Raw genomic sequence first — 22023 nt, 5'->3', positions numbered from 1 at the left:
GTATTTATAGCAGTTTAAATGGTCAAATCCTAAGATAGCAAATTAATATTCTTTCAAAGTGAGAGGAAAACACTGATGTTAGATTTGTGATTTCAGAGAGACAATTTTCATACAAACTACAGGAAGCCTCACAACCATAAAAGTAGTAAAGCATGGGCTAACGCTGGCTTCCACGGCACTCTGCCCAGCTGAAACCCTATAGCACTGCCCGCATAAAAAGGTGTTTTATATGGTAATATTTTTCCTTCAATTAAATCTCAGGACCTAAAGTGATTTTGTAAACATTAATTAACCCTCAAGAGCAGCATGAGGTAGGTATTATCCCAATTTTATCATTTCATTTTCATTAAAGACGTGCAGGAACTTTATGTGAGGTTTTTTTTTCACACAAACCAGAGCAGAGAGCGAGCAACCTCATCCTGAATTGCTGGTCATTGCTGGTAAGAGACCCCAGAAGATCCCATTTCCAAACATCTTTTATTGAAAATACTCCATCCAGACGCTGTAAACTATCTCTGCCCACAGCAAGGAGTGAACTGCCGAAATTTCGCTGCCCCAGAGCCTGGCAGCAGATGCAGCACTGCCTCAAAAATGGGTTTGACAAATTCATGGACAACAGCTCCGTAACTGGACCCTAACAGGGGAGGGCAGGGGCGCATCCTCCAGCATCTCCGGCTGCTGGGGAGCGTAGCCAGATTTGTGGGCCCTCCCAAAAGAGCATCTTCCATCGTTGCAGTCAGAGATGCTCTTCAGGGCTGGATGGACCATAGGTAAGGGCCGGCTGGACATTTTTTACATTCACATGTGATGCTTGCTACATCTCACAGCTCTTCCAGTGCCCTCTTGCAGGAACCACACTGAAATTCTCCTTTAAAACATCGCTTTCTAGATGCTAGCTAGGTAGAGAGCAGCTGGAAGAGGCGTGTTCACCCGCAGAATGCAGGTGCCTGTGAGCAGTGTTGGGGTCTGGGTCCCTTGGCGTGGGCAGTGACACGGGGAGGGCTGCGGTGATCACAGCTCCCCCCGGTCCTCAGAGCTGGGTCCCCCTCTGCCAACCGGATCCTGGGGCTGTCCCAGGCAGATGGGACCCACCACGGAGGAGAAGCGGCCAAAGCAGAGGCCGGCAGGATGCCGGTGGTTATGTGGGCAAAGGGGAAAAGCAATTTAGACCTGGGAGAAGATGTGAAGTCCAAAAGCACTTTTGGTGAAGAGCATGGGGTCCATGCACTGGTGACTACAACCTTCTTGCCTCTGCCACCAAAAATATAATTTAAAACTGTATAACTCAAAGCACTGAATTTCAGTGGGACTAGCATGCAAAGCATCCATGTACGTGGTAACCAGCAGATGCTTTCACTGCTGTTTCCCAGAAAAAAAACCCCAAAAAACCCACAAAAAATGGGTACAGATGTTCCTCATAACTACTCTGGGAAACCAATGTGGTGCTCATCGTAAGAAACCAGTTCAATCACATCTGTCCATCTGGGTAGAAGAGATGGTCACTATTTCATAGTGTAAGTACGAGTTAATAACAAACGGAGATAAGACTTGTATCTGTATGTCTCAGGGCAAGAGGGAGTGGGAGGACAGGAGGACATGGGAACCCCCAAAGGGCTGCCCTGCTCCAAGGAGCTCACTCCAGAGAACTGGGGAAACTCAGGCAGGGAAGCCTTGGGTTCCCTTCCCAGCCGTTTCCATTCCCCGCAGTCAGAGGACATGCTTTGCCAGCCCTTGGCCGCGTACCAGGCAGGTGATGCATGTTCTCACACTGCCCAAGCCTCACGGTGCTCAGGAGAACTACGGGAACATCTCAAAGGGCAACACTGTCCTACAGCCCCACAGCAACGGGGCTTTGTGACCGCATTTCCACAAGGAGGTCTAGACAAACAGCCTGGACCGGACAGACAGGCCATTTAGACCAAGAGAAGACACAACCCCACTGGCAGCCTTGGCCAAGAGAAATTCAGTAGAAAACTGAAGGAGTGGGACCACACAGCATCTTGGAGATGTCGAACAGAGGGAACACAAAACAGCTGTAACAGCAGCTTATTAGGTATATTCTCCCCAGCATTGCACTGGCATTTACAAATCTTTCTGCACCCAGCTATCTGTCTTCTCATGCTATTTGCATTTCAGGACTGTTCCAGACAGGTCAGGGCACTCCTCACTCTCGTGTTTGCCTTTCAAAGGAAGAGATTCAACCTCAAAGTTTGCCATGGGGTTTACGCTGGCTGCCAAAAGGATGCTCTGGAAACCGGAGCTGCGGAGCCTGTTTCTCCCGCGGTATTTCTGACAAGCCGTGAAGGGCAGGCAGAGATCAGACCTCCTGGCCCCGGCTGCCACCGCTGCGCTGGCTCCAGCTCACGGATGATCTGCACTTTCCTACCGCACCAGCCCTGCAAAGGCACGAGACGGCACAAGGGTCTCGGTGAGGAGGAAAATCCTGCAAACCTGGAGATGCTGCTACCTCCCTGCCAGGGCTGCTTTAACACACGCTACGCTAGTCTGCTTTATGTGCAGGTTGTTTACTCTTTTAAAATATATCTCTGGCCTTTCTATAAAGCCCTGCTATGAAGCCACAGTGCTTTGGCTCTTATAGCTCTTTCAGCCCATCTATCCTCTCCTTTCACAACATGCCCCCTTGATAAATCACGCTCTAAAACTCAGCACTAGGACTCAGCCTTATTTTGGGGGCTCAGCAGCACTTCTGAGCATGTCAGTCTGAAGCTACACTGAGACAGGTGAATATCTTAAAAATCCAGCGTGATAGGAAGGCTGTGGCAGAATCCATCTCATTTAACATTTCTGGGAGATCACTACCACATTTGCTATGCTACTCACATTTTTGGGCTAGGGGCAGTAGCTTTCTCTTTATTCTACACAGCACACATCAAACCAGCACATTTCTCCCTACAGCTAAAATATTAGTGCTGCTGGTTTATATTATAGTAAAGCCTAAAGAAACCAAGTGAGACAGGGATCCCAGAGTGCCAGGTGCTGTACAAACCCCACAAGAAACTACCACCTAAAGCCCAAAAAACAAACCTGAAGCACAGTTTGTGAGGGGCATCAAGGTACAGACAGATGCACTCTCCAGTTTGAGGCTCCTTAGCAGCACTGTAGCAGAAATTAAAAGAAAACCTGTCTTAGAGATGACCCTCCTCACCACCGGACCATACAGTTGCACCAAGCAGAGCGTTACTGAAGTCTCCGGGAAATTCACCGACATCCTATGGATTTTCAAATAAACACAGGAAGTTTTCCACGGAAACGGTGCAGACCGGAGCCAATTTCTGATCAAAGGGATCGGTCGCACGTGTATGTAATACCAGACAGCCAAAATGGTATCACAACTTCAATCGTTTGGAGTGTTTTTCCACATTTCTGAAGGCTGGGAGTGACTTAGGTTGGCTCCTGGAAGAGTCATGGCTGGAAACCATTCAATATAGCAGACAGCAAAGCAGCATTAAAAATCTCACTAGCATTTGAAGAAACGAAATCCTAACGCTAGTTAAAAAACAGGGACTGGAGAAAGCAAACAACCTCCTCCTGGACTCCCTTTAGCTCTGGAAAATCTGAACTGCTGGTTTTCTCTGTCAAATGCTCTTCCCCCCACAATTAATAGGTCTTACTGATCAGAATTTTGTCCGGAAACCTGGAAAATAGTGGTTTGAGTGCTGGCAGACCTAAAACAGATTTGCCCATTTAGAAAATAATTTCTAATCTAGGGCCACTGATGAGGAAGAGCAAAGAGTGGCATTTGAAAAACAAGGCACAGAAGAGGTGGCCAGACCCTTTGAACAGGAGCTGGGACTCCCAGAGCAACTGCCCAGGAGCAGCTCCGGATGCTGCTTCTGTGCTGAACAAACTCATGCAAGGAGGTATTGCCTCACAGAGTTAAAAAGCATCTTGCGACAAGTAGTAATGCATCCCTGGTTTCTCCAAGAAGCGTGGAAAAGCGTGCTTCAGGTTTGAAACTTGGCCTGAATGTGAGAGTTGACCAAATCCACCGAAGCTCATAGTGCCTTTAAATAGAAATATGAGACATTTGGGGGATGCAATCAACACATGACCTATAGACAGTCCCTTTGTTGGAAAACCACCCTGTCCCTGGTTCATTCAGTAGATAACTTGGTAAATTGTTCCACTCATCAGCACATCATGGCCAGTGTCACAGATAGTGAAGATGATACATTACTGCTAGTTTCTCAGCAGCATCCCCTCTTTACCCCTATTTCTCCCAATACTTTAGAAACTGGAAATCGTAGAGATGCTGAGGAGTAAATAACTTGAACTAGAGAGAACTGCTGGCATTCATTGATTCTTCTTTCAAGGAATAACGTTGAGCCAGTAATTCAGATTTGTCAGAAAAATGTACACAGTGCTTTATTTAGGAGGAAGCAATAAATACCTTGATTGATTGCAACCAAGTCTGGTTGACACTTAATAGTACAGTGAGTTATTCATTCCTGGAAAGCAAGATGCTAACTAGCTGATTTGGTGCTTAAGGCAGCAAAAGAAAATTGTGTTCTCCAAAGGGCACCAGACATTTTACAGAGATGTTTTGTTGACTCCACATGTTAATATGTTCTGCAATTTGTGAAATAATGTTGTTTTGATGCATTATCCTAAGCCTTCCAGACACACGCCCCAGGGTGTGCACAAGGGAAACTCTCCCACAGATCACTGAGAAGAACCATCCCACCACTTCTGTCCCGGCCGCGCAGCCGTTGCGTGAGACAGCACCGCAGGCGCAACACGCAAATATTGTCTCAATGCGATATGTCCTAAGCACACACTGGGACGTGGCAGAACTGTTTAGTAAGACTCTGGCTATCGATAAACTTGCTATGGAAAAGAGAATTTGCAACAGGGCCAATTTGCCACCTAGAACAGAGGTACAAGCTGCTCACGTCAGACACTGCTGCCTTCCTTCCCACCTCCATCTCCCAGCCTGAAAAAAACGGCTCTGAGGAGATAATTGTGCTGATGCTACGTGTCATTTTTTAAAACTGTATTATTGGCAAACAGTCAGTATGTTGGTCTGCATGTTGAAATTATAGCTCAAAAACTTCCTAAGTAATCTCCCCATTAGGGAGGAATCAGTCAAGTGACGAAGCAATGAATGAAGACAGGATTGCTTTAATCTCCGAAAAACAGAAACTTTTCCTTTAGAAGGGGAGTTGTTCAGAAGAACAATGAAAGCTGCCAGTGACAGCACCTTGAAAAGGGCTGAACTTATTCTGGCATCTCTCCTGGTTGTTTGAAAACTGCACAGTCCCAATTCAGGGATGTCTTTCTCCAGGCGCAATAAAAGCCTTTCTCCCTACTCAACTCACTTTCACAAGCCCACAGATAAGAATAAAGTACTTAAAGCCATGTGGACTACTTTACATTTGATGAAACATTCAATGCTTAACAACTCCATTTAAGATCTATTAATCTACTACTGATATTTCTAATCAGAAGGTAGAACTGGTAGCAAAGGGAATAGTCTCGATTGTTGTGAATCCGTTTATCTAACACCGCTAATGAAATTAAAGAAGTTCATATGTCCCAAGGAGGCAATGACTGTCAGGATGCAATGTCAGCAAACACTGTCAAGGATTTTCAACTGACTTCACATCCTCATAGGCTCCTCCTGTTTAATGCATTTGAAAGCAAAGTTGTCAAAACCCATACATGAGGCTGACGTGCACTTAAGTGCCTTATTTTTTTCATAGTCTTGGTGTCTATCAACCTTAAAAGACTGTGATTTCTGAGCAGCACAATAAATTCTGGTGGAGCATATGGACAGCTGAGTTTAATCGCTACTTGCTGGCAGTGTAACAGATTGTGCTTGCCCCTGCTGAGAAAAGGCTGACGATTGGAAGCTCTTCAAGGAAAGGACCATTTCTTCTTTGTGCAACTCTCGCATACAGTGAGCATCACCCAAGTACAAGCAATACACACTGCGGCATACTTAGCTAAGGAATTTGTTTCCATCTTGACTTCTTAAGAGAAAAATCTCCAATGTTTCTGGACTAGGATGCATTATTCAATACTGGGGAACTTAAATAGAAACAATCTAAGGAGCTTAGTAGACTATATCAGCTTTAAAGGAATAATAGGTCAGTAGTTACCTTGGAAGAACACCCAAAATAAAGACTGCATCTATCTGTGGGATATAGATGGGAAAGGTTCTTAAATACAGACATAAAACATAAAAAGCATCGGCTGGAGCACTGATGGAAGGGGAGTGTTTGAAAAGCATCCAACTGGCCAGGGAATGCTCTTGCTTCCATTTGCTACCTCTTGTAGGCAAAAAGTAGCTTAGATTGTGAACGCTAACACACGGCAGATAACTGGGTATATGTACGTGGTGAATGTCCAAAACCGAACTTCTGAACTCTCAAGCAGGAGATGCTACTTGCTCACTGCAAGCACAGTCTGGCTGTAATTTTTGGTAAGACCTGGACTAAAACAGAAGTGGCACATCCTGAATCCTACAGAGAGAGACATGAGACAGAATCACCGCTTAGAACGTGGAGCAGAAGCTGATAAATGATTTAGACTATTTAGATGGGGAAAACCAGGGGCTTAGGGTTCCAGAAAGAAAGCTGGTGCTGAAAAGAGGGATTCTCAAAAAGAGAAGTGGTCCCAGAAAGAAGAGGGCCTGCAAAGAAGAAGGTGATGATCCTGGCTGAAGGAACAAGTGGAAGAAGACCCTGGAGATCAGAGAGATGCACGGGGATGAAGGTCAGGGGATGCCCAGGGGCCTTGGCCAGTAAGGACTGTGACTGGCGACCGCGAGCAGACAGGACTTTCTGCTGAGCCCGAGAGAAGGCAGCGCCAAGGTGGGGGAGCGACCAAACAACTGTGGAAAAAACAAGGTGGGGTAAAATGTCTGATTTCCTTGGTTCTTACATAAACCCCAGGGTCCAGATCTGTCATGGGTTGCTGTGTGCTCTGTCCCATCCATGACCATCTCTTGTTCTTGTTTCATGACAAAACGTTACCCAAGGCCTCTGGCTGGTCTCTCACTGTGTCAGGCTCCAGCTACTGAGTTCTTGCAAAATCCAAGTTTCTGATGCTTGAAGGGCTGGTGCTGCTTTTGGGGACCTGCAAGTTTCTTCTTGGGATTCAGTGCCTCCTCCTGACCACAGATCCTTTACATAGTTCAAGCTGCAACAGAAACGCAATACCTCTCCCAGGGCTTCAGGCTTCTGGAATTACCGTTTTGCTTTTCCGAAAACATGTGGTATTTGTGAGTTAATACAGCCATGCACACACACAGGCTTTGCACACAGCTAATAAACACCCTGTTGCTTTTACTGAATTATGAAAGAAGTCACAAATCACTAGAAGTCATCTTTGAAAGTATTTATCTTCAGCTTACAGTTATAGCATTTACATCAAGAATTGTCTGCTGTTAGTCCTGCATCAATACCCCTTGGAAATTTTGCTCAAAGATGGAGAACAAAAAAAAAAAAGGGGAAGGCAAAATTGGAATTTATCACCTGAAAGGCACATGTAAAGTCCCCATCTGTAGCTCTTGTTGCAGCAGCTTATTAACTAGACACAGCCTGACTATAGAGGTGAGCAGCTTCTCCTGGTTTACCTTTATTTTTACTTTAACAGTGTTTTTTTTTTTTTTAAATCATTTTGGTTACCTAACTCTCTCCTACAAAAGGATACAGGAGGCATTTCTGCACCCAGTACAAGACAGTCTCAGAAAGCGCAATCCTACCTCAGGAAACGCCATTTTAATGGAAGTTCTGTTTCTTGGTTTTGTTGTTTTTGTTTCTTTGCTCAAGCTTGCTAAAGTGATTAGAGTAAAACCCAAACTAAACCGCGTCCCAAAGAATTCCCTCTGTACCCAGCGCACAAAGCCCAGCACGCTGACCAGCCCCAGCTCCCTCTGTCACAGAAGATGACGACACCAAGGGATCTTTAAAGCTCTTGGAACGGGAGCTGTATTAACACAAATGGATTGCAAACATGACACGAAGCAAGCTAACAAACAAGCAACAACCACCACCTGCTCCTCATAGCTTTGCCAGTATGCACACACGCCAAATCAGCAACAGTTGGGGTAAAAACAAACAAAAAAACCCCTTTAACAAACAAACCAACAAAACCAACCAAACCAACCCCAAAACCAAACAGAAGGTGCTGGATGTTGGGCAAAGGCTCACTTGTTCTCGCCAGGTCTCGTGCCGGTTCCCCACCTTGTATCGCACGTTTCTCCCTCCATCACCTCGGTGTGCACACCTGCAGCACGCGCAGCCCTGCGACCTGCAGCGGGACTTCACCTGGGCAACCTCTTCGTCCTTCTCTTAGCCAGTGCTTAGCCCAACTCCTGCTACTTCTTCCCCAATCCTTGTCCCAGCGACGCGACCTTTTGTCCATACACCTTGATCCAGGCAACCCTTCTTCTCTGGCCTCCTGGACACCCACGGTAGACATTTCCAGGACAGCGGAGGTGAAGATAACCTGTGACTGTCTGAGTTACGCCTCCTCATCCCCAGTAACTCCTCTATAGTTCCCACCAGGGCAACAGATTTTGGATCCTTACTCTCACACGTAATGACACGAGGAACGCCCAGCACCTTCCCCACGCCAACACTAATGTCACCTCGGACACCTGGACCAGCTGCTCCTCCCACAAGGATTCCTACAGGTCTTTTTCTTCCCCTTCCTGAGCTGCTCTGCCACACTACACATACTCATTGATATTCCTCCCTATGGCCCTCTTTTACCGCAGCATCTACAGCAAATTAGCAATGAGACAGCGAGTCGGTTGGAGTTGGGATGTATCACAGACAAAAAAAAGCTCTAATCGCCCTAATAACGCTGCTCTAATACCAGAGCATATCTTTTGGTACAACATGTAACACATTTTGGGCACTGCTGCAATACAAGTAATAAAACAGAATGTCTCACCGGTGTGAAGCCCTTCAGGTACAGTTTTAAAAAGGAGATCTTTTCTCTATACTCACTTACAAACGCATTATCCCCTGGAGGATGCAAGACTATAATTTGCATTGAGTGAGGCATTCAGATGAGGTCCGAGATGCAAACAAACGTGACAAGAAGGTTAAGAGTCAGGACAGAAAGACATGGAATGGCATGGAGTTGGGTAATCTAGAAGAAAAAATGCATTCGAATGTTCATTGTCCTTTTCAATTGCTGCTTTTCCTTTCACTGAAATGGAAGAAAATCACAGGCTGCTCTAGGGCAGTTTGTTACCACAGAGGGATTTGAATTCCGGGGTTTCTACACTCGGTTTTTCACACCAAGGATGTCTGTATTTCCAAAGAACAAAGTCCATAAAAAGCGGCTATTATTTACACTCCGGTAGTATGCAGAGGAGACCTGTGATGGTTCAAAAACCTCTGATAAATACACTGAAAATAAAAAGCACATAGGTTCTGAAAACAGTCCCAAAGAGCTTATAGTTTAGAGTTATAAAAATTCTTTTTCAGTGATGAGACTTAACTTCATGGTGAGAAATGCTGTCTCTCAGATCTGAATTTCAAAAAACCATTTTATTAACCTACCCATACAAATGAAGTCACCTTTGGTTAAGAATACTGTTGAGAAGTGTCGGACCAAGCCTAGCTCTGCAAGAGAAGTACGCACAGTTTAAAAAGAAATAACTACTTCTTTGCTGCTCTGTTTTCTTATTCTGAATGCAACACACACATACAGATACTGTACAGACAAGAAAGACAGAAGATACTTGACGTGAGGTTTTTTTGTAGTATTTATCCAATCCACATATTCAACCATGCAAAGCTTTCCCTCCCAACAACGTTCTCTAAATCTCGTTTTAATGTCTCTCTAATTCTGTATTTCCTTGCAAAGCTCCACTTTGGAATGAATTCAGATGGGATTTCAAGGGGAGATCCCAGGTGGGCTGTGCCAGCCGGGCCCCTCGGTGGCAAACAGCCATGGGACAGGCAGAGAGCAGGACGGTGCCAGAGGTCCCTCTTTCAAGACTCTATAAAGGAAAGCGAAACAGCAATGCAATCAGATTTTCCAGTCAATATATCTAATTAGCGAAGAGCAAAACCTCTAGCAAAACCCTATTTTTAGATAGTATCTTATAGGAGAAGAAACATGAATAATTAAAAATCCTGTAAAAAGCCACCGCCTTCATGATCCGACTGCAGGATGCAAAGTTCAGCTGAACACATGCAAGCCTGAAAAGTGACAAGAAGAGCTGTCAGTCATGTTGCTTATTTGTCCAGCAAACGCATTGCATAGGCTGGTTGCCGAGGTCAACCACGACAGAATCAACAGCAACGCTGACACTTCCTAAAGGCAGGACGTTTTGAGCCTGTAATTTAATGCATATGAAAGTACTATTATATGTCCTTGCATGTATCACTCCGACCTGACAGGGTACGAAGCAAACGCTGAATAACTCCACTGCCCCTCAGTGAATGAACGTGCACCCTCGGCCCTGGCCGAGCTCCCCCGCCGTCATTAACGGATTCCCTGCCTCGAGCTGGAAGCGGTTCCACTTAAAGAGCAAGTCAAGCTCCCTTTCACATCATATAGGAACTGTGACAGACGCAAATGGTTTGGAGGACTCATTTCTGACAGTCTCCTCGAGCAGCCGGGCAGCGTCTGAGTGGGTTTTATAGCAAATGTGCTCCAGGTTAAACAAGCTCCGCTGCAGCCTCTCACTGCGAGAGGTTATCGCCTCCCACACTCCTTCTGCTTTGGCCAAGCAGAAGATAAATATGAGGAAAACAAAACGTGTCCCTGCAACACACCGAGGGAAAGAAGAGCTAGAGAAGAATTGCCAAGTTTTATTCTTTTTGTCAGGGTCTCTTCTCAGCGATGCGGTGTTTGTATTGGCACAGCCTGCTCCCGGGGAGAGCTCATCTTCCCCAAAACCACCTCAACGCCAGGGCACCGGGAGGAAACTTCTCTAGTAATTGATAAATTGGTAGAGAGAGAAGGGAGAGAGCAAATAGGGAGCTTCCAACAGCTCAGAAAAATGTGTATACACATACATATCTTTCTTATTCTCCTTGTATTCTCCTTGTACATTATTCACCAGGAAGAGTCACTGCAGTTTTGCTTAGATATGTTGAATATGCAGAACCCACTTTTGTTTGCTCTACTCTTTCTCAAGTAAGAGACCTGAGTATCTAAAACACCCAAATATCGATTCAGAGGGTACATTCTCTTCCAGCTCCTCAGGGCAAATACGCGAATGTTTAATTTTCCCTTCCTTTTCACCATTTCATCAGGTTACTTACTTTATTTAAGCAAGTTGTAAGATCCCTGATGAAAAGAGCTCTTTTCCACTTCTCCAGGAGCGTGGAAAAGGTCTCCTCCATCTCCTTCCTCCTCCCCACCTGGTGACAATTGCCTTTTGGTCCCAGGTTTCCTTACCCAGCTCCTCAGGGACCTGGACTCTGCCCCCTTGGTCCCCATGCAGAAGGGCATCACTTTGTGTCCTTTTATTCCTTGAACATTAAAAGTTTCTACAGACTTGGGATTAAAAACACTTGAGAGGTCCCAGGCAGTGAGAACGGGGCTGCCATGGAGCAGCTTGATGTGCATACAAAGAAACTCTCGACTAGAAGAGTCAGCAATGCAAGGAGAATTAAAAAGCACAGTTAAATAACCCTAAATCCTCATGCATATTTATAAACTACATCACACCAAAACTAAATCAATACCCCTCACTAGTTACATATGGCCTGAGAAAGTAAGAGCTGGTAACTTGGGTTTGTTTTACCCATTACGGTTGGACTCAATGATCTTAAAGGTCTCTTCCAACCAAAACGATTCTATGATTCTATAAATATGCTGATGAGACCCAGAAACTCTCCATATGGGAATAATTTCTTGGGCTGAGAAGGGGAATTTCAGGCTGTATCGTAGCAGCGTAAGATGGAGCAGGAGGGAGAGGAGCAGGCGCCGTCCGCACTGCACGGACAGCACGAGGGATGCACCTGAGCCTTGTCTGCAGAGAAAAGTCTCAGTTTAAACCCTTCTACTCCCATGACAAAGAGAAAACCATTCCTGGCGTGAGGACGGGTTTTGCAATTTTTGCTGCACCTCTGTAGGTGCCATAAGCTACATCCCCCCACCATTTGTCCACGTGGGGCACTTATATCAGCACAACCATCTGCTTAAATACACTTTCTTGGCTTCCACTGGGGGAAAATACATCTTGGTTTCCTACAAAGCTTCAGCTACTATTCATCCATCTGTTCTTAAATGCAATTCGAACCAAAGATGCGGGAAAACGCTAAGGAGCATCACACTGGGATCACCAGCCCATTGGCAAAATGACTCAACATGCTAAACCTGCCTTAGAGCAATTCACCTCCAACAACATCTTTATTCAAGCTTAGACTACTACAAAGTTGAGCCGAAACAGATTCAAATTTATCTTGAAATATATTTGATAGGCACAAAACTGTCCGGACATCAGCGCACGACTTAATGGTCTGAAATACAACCGTCCTGTGTCCTGTTTGATTTTATTTCATCAGTTTTACTTCACCATGCTAATGGACTGGAGAACAACAAGCACATTTTGTGCAGAGATGTGAAGGGGCAATGATTTCAAATTTTACTGCCACGTTTTTCCAGAATCATGACTACAAACTACAGTTTTTCCAGAATCATGACTGCCAGGTCAACCTATAAACTGTTAAGACCCCATAAAACCTCATTCAAAACACAGGACTTCCTGCTGTATAGAACTCAGGCTTTGATTTTTATCATCACTTCCTTCATAGTCAACATGAATCACAACATTTTATGAAAGAAAATCGTGAATGAGGAGAAATTCTAGTTTTCTAGTGTTTCTCAGTGGGAAACCAGTTCTCTGACCATTTTATAACAAACCACCGAGGAGAGGCCGGTTCAGCCTTACACAACAGCTATCACAACATGCTCTTGCTCTGCGGTAGTTACTTCTTTCGCATTAAGTTTTAATTAGGTAACACATGCATAACTCAGAAACACAGACTGGCTGCAGTTGAGAAAGCATCTTTTCAAATTTATTTGAGCAAACCTGCAAGACAGCCTTTCCGTATTTCAGTAACTACAGATTTTCAGACTGCATCTTTAGGCACACGATCACACCGACTTCCAGGGGTCAGATCACACTTCCTATGGAGGAACGTATTTCTCCTTCAGTAGACTTCGGTAGCAATTACCTGGTCATTTTTCATATTTCAACTACTGTTCTGTTTTTAATGCAGTTTTAATACCTTAAAATTACTGCTAGTTCAGCTGCAATCTTCAGCAGTAGGCAGGTTCTCCGCGGGAGCTGAAGGCATTTATTCCAAGTTGCTTTCGCAGGCAGAACCCCTAAACAGTCTTTGATGCACCTGGGATGTACTGACAGAACCGGGAAGTTTCTGCCCCAAACTGATACTGAACAGTAAACGAGCACCTCAGAATTCATCTGCCTGAACCAGCAAAAAGTAGCCTCTAGAATGATAAAAATTTTACTTACATAAATTTATACATTTTATCCTCCAGCAGGTTAACAGCAAAGAAAAAAAAAAAAAAAAAAAAAGATCAAGAGAGGTGATAAGGGAAAAGCACATTTGATGCTAGTGATTTCGGAAAAAAATATTATTTTCTGTAATCACTGTGAAAGGAGTACAAATCTCTGCCATCGCCTTGCTTAACAGAGCTCAACAATGCTTACATTTCAGTTGAGAGAAAATATCCGTTTCCGTTATTTCAGCCCACTCAATCACTCCTCCTCTACTTTCTTCTCCAGCTTAAAACCTTGAATCAGATGAATTCACTTACTGAAGTTTGCAAATTACTAATCACCCATTGGCAGTATCGATCGGCACATTTTGCATTTACTGCAGTCAGAATGAGACAGCACTGGCTGGTGAATAGACTGTGAAGACCGAAAAATGAGATTAACCAGCTTGCCTCATACAGATCAAGTTATCTGCTGCCTTGTTCACTTTTCATGAAGCTTCCAGAATGCAGCAAACTGCATCGCTTTAACTCACAAGACAGAACTGATACACAGCTCCATTAGAAGAAAAGATCAGAAAAAGCAAGTAACACAATTTCATGGAAAACAGGTCTTGTCAAATAGACTTGAAGAGATTTCAAATCCAGTTAATTAAGATAACCGTGTTGACATAACAGAATAGGAATTCTGTAACATATTTGCTTTGGTATCAAAATCACATTTTCTTTTAAAACTAGCATGATGCAAAATCAGACTATGGCAGTTTTTAAATGGCCCAGAAGCTGATGAACTAATAGTGACATCTCCCAGTTACGTCCAATAAGAATTGCTTCTTAGGCCAATTGTACGCAGCGTACATTCTCTACGATATACAGGAAAATAATAAATCCTTACTAAAATATGCAGATAACACAAAGGCAGAATTGTAGCAAACAACGAAGCCCAAAAAGACAGCTTAGAAATCTGATTGTGCTGGGCACAATCATTCCACATGAATTCAAATGCATCAGGAGACGTCCTGAAGTGCAGGACGTGGTCTCAGGTACACAACACAGCAGGGACTTTCTGGAAGACAGTGTCTGTGAGGAGGGGTTTTGGCCATGGTTAATAACTAAGGGTTACCTCCAATTTAATGCTGTGGGGAGAAAAAAAGAGCAGCAAGGATCTTTACATACCTATGAGGAGGGCTAGAGAAACAATATTGTCTCTGAATGCAGCATTGATGAGACCACTACGGGGATAACGCTTCCAGGTGAGCATGCATCCGTAAGAGGGTTGTTGAAAATTATGGAAAGTTGTGAGAAGATTTCCATGAATGATTCATGGTCTGAAAGACACATCTTACAATGAGAAATGAATGGAAATCAAACTATTTCATTTACTATGGAGAAGGCTGAAGCAATTTGTTCAGGGTCTTTGGTGGAAATCTGACACTAGACGGTTCTTTAATCTAGCAAACAAAAGCATAGTGAGAACCCAATAGCTCATGGTGAAGTCAACGAACTCAAGATAATATATATTTTTAATAGGGATGGCTAACCAGGGAAACCAATACATTGTCTATTGCTCAGTATCTTTAAATCAATATTTGATATCTTATTAAAAAAACGGCTGTGGAGCAACCACAAGTCACTGCGTAGAGATTTCTCTTAAAACTGTATTTTTTGTGTTATATAGCAGATCAGACTAAATGGATATTCTTTTTGGCCATAAACCTCTTAATTCAACTCATTCCACTTCCTCCAATTCAAAAAAAAGTGTTATCCAATACTTTCATCTATTCTTTCTCATATCGTTAATTCCCCCTCTTACTTTCTAAGCCTCCAGACAATTCTGTAACTTCAGCATTTATTCCTCTTAGACACAACAAGAACTTAGATGTTATCACTGACAATTTAATCTTTTTCAAGGAGAGTTTTAATTTGCAGAGAAATTATATTAGAATCAATGCTTCTAAATATAAAAATACTTTCAAATATATATTCATTTTAATATTTCAGAGTGGCAGAGCTGCTCAAGTCCTCAGGTGATCGAAAAGCAGAATGACACGTCAGATACAGCCACTGAGATTGTGGGTTTTTTCCCCTAAAGGAAATGTCTTTTTCACAGTCGTAATGACAACTTGAACAGATGCATGCTGATCCATACAGATGTAATCCAGTTCATTGGAAAACTACAAGAGTTACTTGGCGATTAGAGTGAAAAAAACCCAGAGAATGGAAACAGGTTTGTCACCTGCCGTCTTTCTTGGTCACTAGGCTTTAAATGAGGGACTCTCCATCCTGATTTAAAGAGAGTAAAGCTATTTTAATGACTTCTACTTTTCTTTGAGATGGTGAAGAGAGAAACAAAGATGGATTAAGATGTGAAAGTTCACGAAAAGAAGGCACAAAACACAAACACATCTCTACATACATCCATCCCTCTTGACCACGTATGCACATCCTTTGTAAAACAACCATTCTGCACAAACGTTCACCTGCATTACAGACAGAGCTTTAACAAACTATTTCTCACGTTCCCATCCAACACCCTGCTGCCAGTCACCCATCCAGCTGCCACCGCTGCCCTCCGAAGGCAGCAGCTGCCACCGAGTTCTGAGCACACCTGGGGACCACGAGGCACCTGAAGCATCACGGGGTGGAAATGGAGCAGGGAAGCAAACAGCTCGAACAAGCGCAAGGGCGGTGAGACACTGGAACAGGCTGCCCGGAGAAGCTGGGGATGCCCCATCCCTGGAGGTGTTCAAGCCTGGGCTGGACGGGGCTTTGAGGAACCCGGTCTGGTAGAAGGTGTCCCTGCCCATGGCGGGGGCTTGGAACAAGATGATCTTTAAGGTCCCCTCCCACCCAAACCATTCTTAATCCCAGGTTATTTCTGTCCTAGCACGCACACATCATTGTAAAAACAACGTGTTTGCGGTTCTTCACGTCTATCAAGTAGAGGTTCAAACGGATAAATAATTATGGTTCTGCCCTCAGGAAACACCTGGAGGACCATGAGCTGGCACGCTGAGAAAGCCAGCGTCAGCAGTCAGCTACAAACTGCTCTTTTGTAATAGATTAACCCGGTCCACTAATCTCAAGTTTGGTTCCCCTCAACTACCTCCTTGCCAGTGCTAGTAATTCTGATCCACATTAAAAAAGCTCTACAAGAACCCATAACATGGCTGCCTCTCTATACTAAAAACACCCTTTATTTTCCTTAATAATTAATCCTTAATTATTCCTCAATACACGCCTGGTTTCTCTGGATCAGTCATGAGCTTGTCCACGTTGAACTTGAGAATACTATTTAATTTTATGAATTCTGCCTGGATCCTTACCAACCGCAAACTCTGATTTGTTTTCTGAACGTTATCTCAATGGTAAGAACTGATCAGTGCCTTCGCTTCAGCTCTGCAGCCTGTTCATTAACTTAAACCACACACAAATGTGTTTGCCACTCTGCTGTAGCACCATATTCCTCTCGCTGCTGCTGAGTTTTCTCTCCTGCCTCTACGACTCATGAACGGTTATGTAGGATATTTTACTTTTCCATGAATAAGGTTACCTGACCAAATATTTATCACTAACTGAACAAGAGTGCCTGAGCCCTGGGTTTTTTTGCTTATGACGACCTTATCGCTGATCTGTGCTTCTGTCAGGGACGGATTTTGTGAGGTGCTACCGCAGCAACCAGCCAACCTTTGTTTTCAGGAGATGACCAACTTGTTCCTGTGTCCCTGACACAGGGCTGGAAGTGGGAAACTGCTCTTATTGTGCTTCGGTTGCTGTGCTGCACTGCCAGCCCCGCTCTGGGCAGCTGCTGCTGGTCCAGATCACTCTCATCTCTGAAATAATCATGTGAAAATAAAGTGAAAAGGGCACCCTCAAAGAACAAGGTACTTGGAGGCAGAAGGTGGATTAAAATCCTTCTTTTTATATACTACTCCCTACAAGTGAGCTTCAAGTGATCAGTCTCTAAGCTCTTGGGAAAGAACAGTAGCTGAAAAAACACAGGGACGCTGAAGAGAAACAGGAAAGTGGAGTAATGAGAGATTGGGCTGCTAGTGCTAAAATTTTAAAGACAAATTTTAATTATTTTCAAAAAAGCGAAGTATTTTCCAGTTCTCTCTCAGGGAACGGGAACGTGTAGACTGGCAGTGGGCTCGAGGCAGCTTAAAATCTGATCTACAGAATCTGGCTGCCGTGACATGCTGCAAGGGATCTGCAATGTTCAGCCTTCGCTGGTCTCTCTCAAACATGCACAACCCTTGGTGCAGCTGTGACAGGCATCCCACACATCGCAGCAGAAAGGGGGCTAGAGAAGCTGGAACGAGAGGATGGAAAGCAAAGCACAAGTGCAGAGAGCTGAGAAGGCACCTCCGTGGGACCACACTGTGCCAGACATCAGCGCATCCCTCCTGGGATGAGCAAGAAAACCAGCGGGAGGTAAGGGAAGATATTCCAGGCTCGATTTAAGCGCCTCCATCCATTGCAGTCACATCTACCGGAACTACCTGAAATCTCCATTTATCACCTCCCTATTTTAAAACTAATCAATACCACTGCGGGACAGCAACTTTCTGTGCAAGTAGAAAACAAGATGGCTTAGAGTCCTTGGAAATTCTCCCTGTTCCCTACCAGCTTGATACCAACCCTGCCGCTGTGTCTGCATCACGCACAGCCGGGGCTGTAACACAGCCTTTAACAATGCAGCAGCGGCGACTACTTTGCTTCCAGCAGCTCAACAAGCCTCGAGCTGTGAGTAGAGAAAGAGCCCCCTCTGCTTGCTTCTCAACAGCTGTGAAAAGGGTGTGTACAGAGCCTAAGTGTTTAATGAAAGGAAACTACTCCTTTACTGAAGGGGTATGTGGGATGTAGGAGCTGTCAGCTACATTATAAACCCGGGAGGGTGTGTGTTCAGAGAGGAGTTTCGCAGGGGAGAACGACTACCTGGGAAATAGAAAAAGGTGCATTCTGCAGAGACACAGCACTTCAGCTGTAATTGGCTTCAGGTAATTCATGGTGGCCTAAAAGCCAGACAGAAAGGGAATTGAGAGTGTCCATGAGCACACGCAGCAGAGTGCTATCCAACTGTCCAGAGTTTTCTAGTGTTTGACAAGAAAAGCGGAGAAGGAAGTTAACTACCCAAGGAGAGTCACCGAGAGAGGAATGGAGAGTGGCACGAGTCCAACAGCGGAAGGAGAAGATGAGAAACAACTTCTGTGTCCCTCTGACCCCACCATTCTATTTTTTAGATGTGTAATTCCTATGGTAGATGGCACAGTGGTTCAGGTGTCAGAGCCCACCCGATTCTTGTCACTACAACAGCCCATACTCACGCTACTTCCAGAGGAGATCACACTCACTGGGAACTAAATATCCTGGCACAGAAAGGTTTTAAAATCAATCTACCCTTTCCCTCATTCAGTACTCTTGCTAGTAACACACACATTAAAAATAGCTGAGGAACCATGCACACTTCTAAGACAAACCACAAGCCTTTGTATTAAGTTTTACCGACCTCATATGTAAATCAGCCTGTAAAGACTGGTAGCCCATTATATACTGTTCAATTACTACAGCAGGCATCCATCCTGTGCCTTTCACAGTGATCTGTAGCCTGTAACAGGTTCATAAACAGCTCAGAAGGACAACTGCTGTAGATTCCACTTAACTCCTTATCTATCTGCTTTAAATGGATTAAATGACTGTGTCATTAAAATGCTTGAAGTAAGCCTTTGATCATAAACTTCTCATCATTTTACAGTTATTGAATCTCATCCCTAATGAATCTCATTCTGCCATATTTCTCTGTCTTCTGTTACCAGCCTCGTTCCCCATTAGTCCTGGCTCCTCCGTCCTAATGCGACTGCTTTGTATGCCAGACCAGCGCCTCCTTACAGACCTCGATCGTATCTGCTGATTGCCCAACCCCGAGGAACTGATGAAGTGCAGGAATTTCATCTGAGGTGGGGTCAGAAGGAGAGAGAAAATAATTCACAAAATACAAACCACACAAAACGCTTTACATATTCACTGCACAGCTGCGTGACTGCAATTCTTTTCTGACGGCCCCTTCTTACAGCAACCAGAGGATCCTCCAGAGCAGACAGGGGGAATCTGGGCAGTGTGCTCTCCCACTCCTTAAAGAAAACATGGGTTTTATTTATATAGTAATGAGGTGGTGAGAGGGGAAAAAAAAAGCGCTACTGAAGCCAGAGGATTTTCTGCAACAGAACACCACCAGATTTTATCGGCTGTAATGAAGGATGTGCCTGACCTCTGCAGTGTGGAGAGACACGGGGAAAAGCCAAAATTGTGCTACTGCAAGTTCCCCAGCACAGACAGCAAACAGCCACCAGCCGATGTCTAAGCACAGCAAGGGGAAAGCCACTAAAGATCCTGGGAAAACATCACAAGCCTAGTCAGAAACAAGCAGTGAAAATGGAAGGAGACAAAATGTCAAATGACCTGGTCCATGAGCAAGTGGGGTTGCCAGTAGGCAAGGAGATCAAACGTTCACTGGTCTGCAACAACTGGTAGAGATGGGGGACCACGAGAGTTTCACTGAAGTAATTCTGCATTCAAAGTTTTGCTCCAAACTCCATCAGGCTATAAAACCAGCTTCTTGCACCAGTTTAGGTTTGGTGAATCAAAGGGATTTACTAGGGGTCCACACAGAAGGGCTGGCAGGGGACTCACCAAGTGTTAGGGTGAGATAACAGGCAGGGGCTTGTGATGCATTAGACATTTATAAAAGTCTTTCTTAGAAGAGAATATCAGTATTTGGTCTCCTGAATTTTAATATTTTCTCCTTGAGAAGAAGACAGCCATTTTTTGAAACACTTTAGAGACTTTTGTTTTTAGAGAAGTCCATTTTCATCAAGCACAACAGGAAGAGTACACTTAGGAGCGCACATCTGGCTATCATTCCGAACAATGTAGAAGGACTCCACGGTGAGAGTGGCTTTTATCCTTCAGTAATCAGTAGACACAAAAGGGAAACAAGAAGGTCCTTCTGGTAGCCTCAGGAGAGGAAAAGTACTGTGCAGCGTTACATGAGAACTGAATGTCTGTTTCAGCTGTGAACTCTATTAAAGTCACATGAAAGTGTTAAACTGAATTCTGAAAAACCACACGTTTCATATGGAAGAAGCCTATTATGTCAACTTGCATAGTCCTTGCCAATGCAGCACACTGACTAATGTTAATCATTCTGCGTTCTAATTATCTTACCATTATAGCAATTTCCCTGATGATCATCCTTTTTTTTCTTCCTTTTGCTGTTGTTCAGTGTTTTTCAATGATGCAGGCTGGATGGCTTGGACCACCTCTTTGCCATCTGAGTGCTTCCAAAGAATATACCAAAGGCTGCATTATTATCTCTCTCCATCATTCCCTTGGCTTATCAGGACATACTTCATACTTTTAGACAAAAGGATGTGAAAGAGGATGCTGCTGCTTTGCTTCTGGCCCCTCACATGCTATGTACTGAAACAGGCTGTGGAAACCTCCCAGATGACCCAGTGCCACCCTCTCCGAGCGCTGGGTCCAGTGACACAGAGCATAGCAGTGCTGGCGACGATGGGACAGCAGGGAAGAGCATCCTTGCTATTGCCCAGCTGGAGTGAGACTGCCTTCGTAATTGCAGCAGAGCAAGAATGGATTTATTTTCTGCTTTACTCCAGAAAGAGGCCAGATTTACCCCATGGCCTCATTCCTACCCCCAGAGCGTGAATTACCTCCCGCAGCAGATTTCACAGCGAGCAGAGAGAAGCGAAGACAGAGACAGGCCCCTTGAAGCAAGGAAGCGATCAGTCCTTTCTGCCTCATCAACCTCATGTACGTACAGTGACATTTTAATTAGCTTCCCCTATGTCTGACAGACATCCTGGGTCACGCAGAGAAACCACCTTTCACTTCTTACCCTCGTAAAATTTGGGAGCTTTAAAAAACTCCACCAAATCAACAAAAAAAGCAACCCAGTCCCCTCTTCCTTTCTACCCAAGCAATTCAATTACTTGCCAGACGGCACTAAGAATCCATTAGAGAGGAATATATTCTGCATTTGCTGTGGAAATCTCCTGGCGATCTTCTCTGTCTTTCAGTTCAAGCTCAAAGCTCAGTTGCTTTTTTCTGCCAGTACAAGGAGACTTCAAGCAGCACCAAAATCGTTTTGGATGGGGAGAGTCATCTCTTCATTTAGAGTTTACAAGAATAAGAGAGATTTATAGATAAACTGGAACAATAACAGGAATGGCTATGGGGCAACCTAATGGATTCTGAAGGGCTTTGAGCAAACTGCTCCAAGCAACAAAATCAACATTGTCTTGATCTGACTGCCTAAAGAAATAAATACTTCAGAAGCAGCCTTGCCCAGTAACAAGTTTTTGAGCCACCATTGAGTAAATCACTAGAAGTGCATCATCTCTAACTTCCACACATATCTGAAGGACTCGGACTATCTTTTTGATCCCCTGGAAGCATGCAACCTCAGTAAAGAGCATTAAATTGAACAGAATAGCCAAAGAGTTGAGAGGGGCAGATGAAAGCACAGGCTCAGGAGGAATA

The 22023-nt window shown here is 44.3% G+C and overlaps 1 protein-coding gene across 3 annotated transcripts in view; it reads right to left on the bottom strand.

Annotated features, from left to right (window-relative positions):
* The window catches only part of MAD1L1 (mitotic arrest deficient 1 like 1), a 370492-nt gene that overhangs the window by 128490 nt on the left and 219979 nt on the right, over window positions 1-22023 (bottom strand). The window lies entirely within an intron of this gene.

The sequence above is a fragment of the Caloenas nicobarica genome, chromosome 14 (assembly GCF_036013445.1).
Source record: "Caloenas nicobarica isolate bCalNic1 chromosome 14, bCalNic1.hap1, whole genome shotgun sequence".
In the NCBI taxonomy this organism is placed as follows: domain Eukaryota; kingdom Metazoa; phylum Chordata; class Aves; order Columbiformes; family Columbidae; genus Caloenas; species Caloenas nicobarica.
This window is presented reverse-complemented; position numbering and strand designations above follow the sequence as displayed.